Below are 10823 nucleotides of genomic sequence, written 5' to 3' on the forward strand. Positions count from 1 at the left end.
GCCTCTATGTCAGATAGCTTGGTGTTACAAAATGCACAAACTACATTAACTGTTGTAAATGCCCAGGTAATTTCAGTAGACATTCCCTCAGAGGATGCTATTATTGATTTAGAATCAACTGCTTCTTGCTTTTCGCCCAGAGAAGTTTTGCAAAATTTATCAGGCTTTCCAGAGTTGTTTCAAGACACGAGCTGCACTGACTGCGCTTCAGTATTGTGTTTCATCGCCCGACTCCGTGGAGGCCAGTGCAGCCCCTATTGAGCATTACTCCTATAACGCGTGAGTCACCATCGAATAAAATAGCATTAATCACTTTAGAAGTAATGACTATGGCCTAGATGCCTCGTGCTAAATTTTATGAAACCATCGAAACAAAATTGAATCAACAATCAATACAGCTCGTCTCAGTGTTAGATTGGCAAAAAAACATCTCTCAATCTCTGGCCCAAAAGCAATGTGTTACTTCTGTGGTGCTCACATCCGTAGAGTCACAGACTACTCTGAGACTCTCGACAAACGAGACAAATGGTGAAGATGATATTTCACGTGGCAGAAGAGTAAATACTCCCTTTCCTGATGAAGAGGCCATTCCAATAGTACCATTTGTAAATGGGATTATCAGAGACACTTACTCCGATGACCCCCCTGCTGTAGCTTCTACAATATCAGGTGGATATGCCGACTAGATGCTCATACGTGATATTCTCAAAGCAAGATCATCATAAAACCAAAACAAACCCTAAAACAGTGATTAAATCACAAGAAAAGAAAACAAAAAACATTAAAACAACAAAAGCAATAGCTAATTCAGCCACAAAACATTTTTTAAGACCATCAATAACTCTAGGAGAGGCCTTACCATGGCATCAACTGCAGTAGCAAAGAAAGGTGTCCAGTCAAACGATCGAAAAAAAAGGATCGAATGACCTTTTGCTCGAATGCCAAAGGATCGAAAAAAAGGGGTCGAATTTTTTTTATTTATTTATATATATTTTTTAGTTTGGGTTGTTAAAAAAATGTATTTAATAAAGAAAACGGGGGACCCCCCCTCATAAAAAAAAATGATTCGACCCTTTTTTTCGATCCTTTGACTGTCGATCAAAAGGCATTCAATCCTTTTGTTTACGACCCTATCACTGGCAACCGCAAAGAAATACTCAAAGATGGCTCAAGCAAGAGTACTTAAATGCCAAGATACTGATTCGCTCACCATGCCATCTCATCCACCTCTTGATGAGCTCATTAAAGCAGCGGATGAACTGCAAACTCGTGACGCGATGGCTCTCTCCCATTTCCCTCGCAAAAATTGCAGTTCAATTCCAAGCCATCAAAAGCTTTACCCAAAGAACAAGAGATTGATTCCCATAGACACGAGGTAAGGAAGGCTATAGATGATTATACGCAACGACACAGGTTTGAATCTAACACTATCAAACCCCTAATAACCAGAAAAGACAAAATGCTAGTAGTCTCCACTCATTCAGAACTACAAAACAGTTCTTTAAAACAGCCTATTCTGACACAAATTCCAGAACCCAGGAATAAATTGGCGGATTCAAATACTACTATCATGGAAAAACAAGTTACCACATCAGAAAAACAGAAGTTTGGGAATGGGGAGCATGACGCTCTGTCTGACATTAGGCATGCACTTACACAGCTCATGACTGAACATTCCAACATTAAGAACTCTTTGCTCTCTGCATTGAAGACTGTTAAATCTAACTATACGAATAACTCTGTTATGGGCCCTTGTTCAAACTCATTGGGGAGACACACTGTGGCCGATAATCGTGGTACACACTCTAGGGATGTTCTTACTTCTCAAGTTCCCAAAGGTAATCCAACACAACTTCCTAATATACCTAAGCATACAACTTCACTGCACTCTCTCCTCATCAGTTGTCGCACTGATCCTTTCTTGAGCTATGATTTGAATAGAAGGAGTATTATGGCAATATTTTCCGAGATACCAGCCTTGGAAGACATCATGTCTAGCGACATTAAACAAGTAGAATTGTCTGATAACAAAGATCGGAGTGCTGTTTGTCTATGGATGAAATCACGTGTTGTACTTAATACGATTTGGATGGCAAAATCCTCTCTTTATGAATTGAGCTTCATGCTGTCAGTAAGACCCAATTTTGAACCATATATTCCCTCTAGCAATTCAAATAGAAGAGTTCCTATTGTTGATCTCACCACTCCTCAATTGCAGAATGAATTCACAAATCAAATGCCCAATCAGTGTAAATGTCAATGTACACACAAAATGTAACTAGATGGGGATTCTAGACATCATAAGATATCAATTTTAAGCTGGAACACATGTGGATTCAAGCATTTCATAACCCTAAAAATACGTTTGGAAATTATGACATCATACTGTTGCAAGAAACTTGGCTCCGTATAGTTCCCTCCTGGAATAAGTATGACATTCACTTACATCCAGCGAAAGGTGGTGAAAAGGGAAGACCCATTCAGGACTGGTAACTTCGACAAATATAGCTGGCAATATTAAATCAGTAGCCTGGGCTTCCCCGAACCCCTTTAGGCAGCTAACAAAAGTAACTATACATTCTTGCAATCATGAAATCCGGAACCCCTACTGGAATCCTATGGGCATTTCAAATACTTGCTTTTTTCGAGATTTAAACAATCTGATTGAGAACATTCTTTTAACACCTGATATTACTCATATCATCCTAGCAGGAGATCTAAATGTACATCTCTTTGACAATAAAGCGTCTAAGGCCCCTGAAGATTGGCCTTATGGAAAGATTTAGTCAGTACATGGAATTTAGTGTTACTCAATGGTGCTCTCGCAAATGACATACCGCCACAAAAGACATTGCAGAGGGGTCATCAGAGTGCAACACTTGATTACATATATGTAGATTCAAACTTTTTCTGTGTGTATCATATCTATCCATCATCCCGATGACTCAAAGTGACCATCTTATACTAACAAGTGAGTGGACTGTGTGCAACCGAGGACTTTGTACTCCTCGTGATTGTCTATCAGGCTCGACAACAACTAATAACAAACTAAACAGAATTAGCTGGTTGGAAAAATCTTTGCTCCGCTTTAGTAACTACGTAATCTCAGAACACCAGAATTCGGTAGATAATCGTTTAGACATAGGTCTAGACTATTACGATCTTATGCACCTTTTTTGTACTGACACTAATTACACTAACAAAAATAAATAAAAACAAAGGTACCTGATTACATGTGTTTAATCAGGACATAAAAGAAAGAAAGTCATTATATCGTAAACAGAAAAGACAGGCAATGCTGTTACCTATTGAACAAATCAAAACTAAATATAAAAATTGGCTGCGAGAGCGAAAAGCTAAAATATACCAGAATGATGGTGAAGACATGCTAAGAGTTATACAACACAAAAGGATGGCCCAGATCTGGAAAGCTCTGAAAAAAACTACAAACCACTCACAATTATCAACCCAAATAAATGGAGTGAGTGAAAACAACTGGATAGATCATTTTTTGTGTTTCTATCCACTACCTACAAGTGAACGTTTATCAGAGACACTGGAGAAAATCGAATATTTTAGTTTGAAGTCCGACAGGGATGACATCCTCCTTTATATAAACAAGGCAAGTTCCTCCAGAGCCCCAGGCCCCGATGACCTCTCAAATTATACACTAAAAAACACCCCGAGATTTGGGCTTCGATATTGTATAACATATTTTCCTCCATACAACACAAACAACAAATCCCAGAATCATGGAGGCATTCCATCATCCTGCCGATATATAAAAAAGGCGATCGACAGGATCCGGCCAGCTATAGGCCAGTAGCCTTATTAGACGCCCGGGAATTTTTTTTTACCCGCATAATACTCGGGGATCTTAATGCCTGGACTTTAGCGTCAGACAAGAGGGACCCTTTCAAACAGGCTTTGTGGCCGGATTAGGCACCTCAATCAACATCACTGTGTTGAATACTCTCAAGTCTCTTTATGCCACACGGAAGCAACCGCTATACATGACATTTGTAGACTTCCGTGTGGCTTTTGATTCAATAGACTGTCGGCTGCTGCAAGACAAACTTCTTAAATATGATTGCCCAGAATCCTTAAGAACAATAATTGACCTACTACTTACAAACACCACCATGCAAGTCAGACTGACCATGGAAGGGCTTTTATCCTCTTCATTCAGTACCAAGCGAGGGCTCAAACAAGGCTGCATACTAGCCTCTACCCTTTTTAATCTATTCATTCTAGATATGGGAGAAAACATTCGGAGTTTGGTGGCAGATGCCCCTAAATTAGGGACTCCGATGATAGCATGGCTCCTCTATGCTTTTGATCTGGTGCTTTTCTCACAAACCCTGATAGGACTGCAGAGATTACTGAATGTATTAATGGTACGCCCCAAAGAATAATCTAATGATACATTTACAAAAGACACACATAGTAGAGTGTGGGACGCTTGGGTCAAGTCATTCTAATAAATTCACATGGAAAGGCCAGGACCACAAACTCAAAGTAGTTCTGGAGTATAAACACTTGGGGTTACCGTTCAGCAATCAACAAAATGATAACTTTTTTGTGTTCACTTTAGAATCAAAATTGGCAGCCCTGATGTCAGAAGCAAAAATGTTGCTATGTAAATATGGCAAATTCACTTGTACTCATGTAATGACGTTCTTTCAACAAAAAGTAGTTGCTATTATCACATATGGGGCTGACACGATGATTTCTGAAAAAACAGCAATATTGGGACAAACTGGAGGCCCATTTCTGGAAGCATGTATTGAACCTGCCTAAAAGTACTCCCAATGTCCTGATAGAATTGTGAGCTGGGAATGTTATCATTACATGTACAACTGACATGGGAAATGTGTTATTACGTTTCACTACAAGTAACATCTTAAGTGTATTAGCCAAGCATTTACTCAACTCCATAAATGTATTGAGAAAAATTGAGAAACAGTATACTAAATGCTCTTGCTGATGCAAGAATTTCCATTGAGCTCCTAGTAGAAAATCCAACAAGAGCCAAACTTAAGTTGTATCAGTACGACTGGATATGTACACAGGAAAAGTGTAGTATGCTTGTTGACTTCGATAGAATCATATTTGGCAACAAAAAGTTCAGCACAATGGGAGATTATCTGATTAAGTGTCCATCTAATTAAATGAGATATAATCTATTGAAATTCCGATTTAATCTATGGCCATCAAATGACGTGTTGGCTAGGAGAGGCTTAATCAGTAAAGATATGAAATTCTATAGATTCTGCAGAGATAAGAATGTAAGAGAAACCTTACAACACATTGTCGTAGACTATAATGCCTTAATATCACAACGAAAGTATTCTTTTAAGTCCTTGTTGAAAACACAATGTCCAATATCCAGGGAAGAGATTTGGTGTAATATTTTCTCCTGGAAGAAAATAGCAGTCAGAATTGCGACAATACACCTCTTGGATTCTGTATTGACGAGCAATGAAACAACTAAAGGGAGACATATAGCAACATTTTGAGTGAAACATCATTGTTCAAAGGAACAAAATAAAAAGCAGCTCATGGTTAGAGTAATATGAATGCTTTAACAGGTGAAATGTATATAATCCTATGGAATTTATGAAATAATTCACAGATTGGAAGAGCAGGTGTGCTAAATGTCAAAATTAGTAATTTTTAATGTTTTAATATGTAAATGTGAATTGTACATTTTTCTATCTCTTTTTGAAAGGTTGATATGAAATCAGCCAAACAAAATAAAATAAAATAAAATAAAAAATAAAAATGTTTTAAAAAGAATGTGCGCCTGTACCTTTCTCTATACAACCTTCATTAAACTATTATGATCTAGAGACAAGGTTATTCAACAGAACAATTTCTTCTTAACTTTAATTTCTCAGCAGCTCTCTTTACAATATCTCCACACAAAACATGTAATTCTTAAACGGGTAACAGATGCACTCTGCACTTTCTGTCCATCAACATGTTTCATCTAATCGGTCTGGAAAAATCATTGGAACGGTATTGTTGATTATGCAATTCATAGTTCTCATGGTCAAACCTCTACATGACTAGAGTCAAAACAGTCGTTTCCAAATGCAGACCCCAGACTTTTATGATGGATACTCTTCTGTGTCTCATTTGTGTAAATACTGCGTCTTTCCTTGCATCAAAACACAAGTCCTTAGTATTTATTATGGTGAATATGGTGCAGTGTTCTGCTTTACAGATATCCATAAACTGCTCCTTGCGTGCCTCACCATAGTCTGACTGCTAGTATATAGAGTGTTGCCTCCTTTCCACTGCTCCCCGTTTGTGGCCCAACATGGATCATTTCTTCTTAGTGCTTTTTTTCTGCATGAAACGAGCAGGTGGAGTCCAAAGCGATCTAAGCTGTGGGAAGTGTCGCCTGTGTCTCGAACCTGGCCACAAATGTCATCCCACAACTTGGTGCTGTGACAGGGCATGGCATTGGCGACCGCCTTTCCAAAGAGGTGGCTTCCTTCTTCCCAATGCAGTCCAATGGGACGCTGACTTCGTCTTCAAAAACCTGTTTTTTTAATTTCTCAGTGATAGTCATAAGGGACACCCAGTGGTGTGGGGGTGGATGTAGGTCAGCTGCTCTGGCAAGATGCTGATAACAGGGTCTTGCTGCAGCGGGTATCAAGGCAAGGCATGCTAGCACACAAGAAGAGGGAGGTGGGCAGTGGGGGCAAGCAGGTGGGGTTTGCAACAGTCGGATCCAGATGATAGTTGAGCCAAGAGTTCGGCACAGCATTCTCTGGCAAAAAAGCAGGGGGTTTCAGATGGCCCCCTTGAGTGGGCAGTTAGATGGTCCTCTGGTGCTTTGAGGGCTTCCCAGGTCTCTGTCATGTAGCTTTTGCGGTTCAGGGTTCTCCAGTGGACCACGCTGCTTTTCAAGAGGTCCAGGCATTGCTCCCAGACATCAAAACATGCATACGTGAAATTGCATGTGGTTGGCATAATCCAGACTGGTTACCTGCTCAGAAACACTGCAGTGCTCCACCATGCATGTACACATTGCGTGTGGTAACTCAGATATGCATGCAAAGTCTGTGTCACATGGAAAAACAGGAAGATGCACTGGAAAAGTAACTCATGATCGGATATGGAAGCAGCAGTATTTGTAGGGGATATTTTAGGGAGTTCACTCCTCTGAACAATCGAGGATTAATTTACAAAGTATTTTGGGACATGCATCAATAAGAGAAAATAATCTCTAAGTCTTGTGTCTTTGTCTATGTTCTGGTTTGTGCAGAACAAGAATTTATTTATCGCTTCCAAGAATCAGGGATCTGTGTCAATCGCAGCATTGTTTGAAAATTGGTGAAATATTCTTGGCCACTAATCTGACTTGTACACTAACTGGGGGCCCCATCAAGGTCAGCTGTGTTATAGCCCTTGCAGCTCAAAATGGTAATGGCAATTGTCTTGAGTGAGATATCAGTTAGGTCCCCTCTTGTACAGGGCAAAGTCCAAATCTGTATGAGGGGAAACTGTGTCCAAACCCCATGGCTATCACAAACTGAACCGCACAAGCGTCATTACAATGTTGGGTATAACGTGTTCCCACATATCAGACACATTGGTGTACCATTATAAATTCCATTAAATTGGAAATGGCCATGTTTGTAGACCCAGCTCTGAAGGCAAAAACTATAAATAATAACGAAACCAGCTACACAAATTCTTTTCGAACGCATAAAGCCTTGGCTATGACTTTGTAATGACATTTGCTGTTTAAAACACCTTGTGGGTCGGATCCTTGTAAATTCTGGTCTATGTATACACTTTGGTCTGAATCCACAGTTGATAAAAAAAGAAGTCAATCCTATTGCAGAAAAGATATGGATTTCATACATAACTAAGCTATATAACACCGTTGGTACTGCGGATGATACCTTGGAGTCCAAATACAGCACCGGGCTAGGGAGGTTGCCTACGCTGTTCTGCTGAGGATATTGAATTATTGATAGTCAAACTTAAACCATATAAAGCCCCAAGCCCTGATGGGGTTCCTAACATTGTTATAAAAAAGGACCTCATTCTTTGGTCGAATATTTTGTCTCATCTTTTCTTAATGATCATTTTCATTGGGGGCTGGAATATTGATCTCTATACACAAACATGTTTCCAGGGATAACCCTCTAACTATCGCCTTCTTGCTATGGTGGATGCCTACTCAAAGCTGTTTTCTCAGCTCCTGATGGGCAAAATGAATGACTGGGTAAAGACTCATAAGCTCCTTAAAAACCAGCAGGCAGGTTTTAGAAAGGGTATTGGACCTCTTTATAATTTATGGACCCTATCCTATCTGATAAGGGCTGACTTGGAACATCTCGTTCTTTATGTATGCTTTATTGACTACAAGGCCACCTTCGATACAGTGAATAGAGATCGATTGTGGAGTTAGCTGGAGAGATGGGGCCTTCATCCGGTTATACTCCATTTTATCTAAGAGCTAAATACGAACACTGTTACGAATTTAGTGGTAGAATTTTAAATAAACACCAATTCGTGTAAATCAACTCTGAATTTCACTATAATGGATAGACAGCAGTGACCTGGATGGTAGTTGTTTTAAGGATGAATGTAAGAATCCCCCCACAAGCCCTGTCACCCTCTGCCTGGGTAGAATCACCAGGAGAAGAGATGACAGCACTCCCAGGGAAACCCTCTAGGGAGTAAAAACGCTGTGCAGCGACGTGGAAAGTCTGATGTATCTGTGTCTTCAGGAGCGGGAGTACAGCCGTGGTTTGCCTTCAGTAGCAGAGTCCCGGTATCCGCTGGGAAGGCACTCTGCGGACAAGAAAGGACAGGTAAGAAAGGTGTTTGGGAGAGCAAGCAGGACGGTAACCCAGATAGAAAAAACCACCCACATAGAATCAGCTCCTGGGGACTTAACCTAGATCTATTACACTTTCTACCTCCTGTGTTACTGATGGATGCGGGAAGAGGAAATGGTTCCTAAACAAGGGGTGAGATGGTTAGTCTAATAGAGTCAAAATGATTGCTGGGTCTCGTAAGAGAAAGAATACTTGGTACCGTAAGGATGGAATCGTGTAAGTATCGAGGAATGGTCTTTGTGAGCAGGTCACAATCGGAACAGTAGTACGAGCCTGGAAACAGAGTTCCGAAGAACAAAGTGGGAGAATTTCGGTGGGCGGAGTCAGAGAAGTTTCGAAGCCGGGAACATTCGAACCTAAAGCCCATAAAGAAAGAGAGGTCAGACTGATCATAAGAGGCAGGAAAACGATAGATATCCCTAGGTGGCGATAATTTACGAAGCGTCTGGACTAGGAGTAGCAATGCACTGAGCCAATACTCTCGGGCCCATATATGAAGTCACATGACCAGCCGGCAACGTTGGGAATGAACGTGTAGAAACTGAACCGTTGCTCAAGAAATAACAAGAAGGGCCTACGGCCATCTTGGAAGGTCTAATGAACACCGAACGGCAAAACCTTCCGCGATGCCAAAAAGACCAACGTTTGTAACATGATGTATTAGCATGCTCCCTCCGTAAAGGCGGGGAACCTGGCTTCCCGGAATGAAGTCGGTAAAACCTGGCACCAAACGAGGCGCGTGAACCCCTGAAGCCGGCTCCCAGGACCTGTCTGCAGGAGCAAACCCTTTCCAGTCAATCAGGAATTGAAGACGACCCCTGTGGTAGCGGGAGTCACAGATGCCGGCTACTTCAAATTCTGGCCCCGTTGCCGTGGAGACAGGAGGATGGTGAACAGCAGCAGATCGCTAAAAACGATCGGGCACTCCCATCTTGATCTGGGAGAGATGGAACACAGGATGAATCCGAGACCATGACGGGAGTAGCAAAAGTCTGACAGCTGCAACTCCTGCCAGAGAAAATACCTTGAAAGTTCCAAATAACCGGGGCGATAACTTAGAAGGAACCAAGTGGCGAGGAAGAAATCGAGAAGACAACCATACATAGCCCTCCACAGCTATCGTCGGTGCAGACTTTCGAAGACGGTCAGCAGTGACCTTAGCCCGATCTTGAGCAGACTGAAGGGCCAGTCGGGCGACACGATGTCCTCGTTGGATGTCCGCAAGGAGACTTTCAACCCCCGGGCAACGGGAGGATGGAGGTCTTATAGTAGGAACAAAGGCTTGGTGGTAACCATAGGTGCAGTAGAAAGGACTAGTCTTTAAGGCCGAATTAATGGCGTTATTATTTGTATTTGTATTTATTTATTTATATAGCGCTTTACACCAAAGCACTGCACAATTGAACAACTTAATACATGAAACATAACAATATAACTGTAGAAGCAAATTACAATATGAATCAGTCAACAAAACAGTAAGAAGAGCAATTAACTGAATGGAATAGGGGGAGTAGTGGAGTAGGACTGTGTGGGAGGGAGAGGGGTAAGGAGGAGAAGGAGGAGGGAAGGGGAAAAAGGTGAGAGTAGGGAGGTAGGGGAGGGGAGGAAGATATTCAAGGGGAAATATAAGGAGGGAGGGGAAGCAGGGAGGAGAAAGGGTTTCAAGGAGGAGAATGGAGAAGGTGAGATTTAAGGGACGTGCGGAATGAGGAGAAGGTAGGGGTAGAGCAGATTGCAAGAGGTAGGGAGTTCCAGTGCAGGGGGGCTAGGAGTTGGAAGGAGCAGAAATGGGAGAGGGCACAAGGGGACGGGGTACAGTGAGAAGGAAATGGTCAGCTGAACGAAGGGAACGGGAAGGAGAGTAGAAAGAGAGGAGGGAGGAGAGATAAGGGGGAGCAAGACCATGGAGGGTTTGAAGACAAGGCAGACAAAGTGAAATTTAAGTTGGGAGTGAAA

Source organism: Ambystoma mexicanum, chromosome 10 (genome assembly GCF_040938575.1).
Source record: "Ambystoma mexicanum isolate Mex_15411 chromosome 10, UKY_AmexF1_1, whole genome shotgun sequence".
Classification (NCBI taxonomy): domain Eukaryota; kingdom Metazoa; phylum Chordata; class Amphibia; order Caudata; family Ambystomatidae; genus Ambystoma; species Ambystoma mexicanum.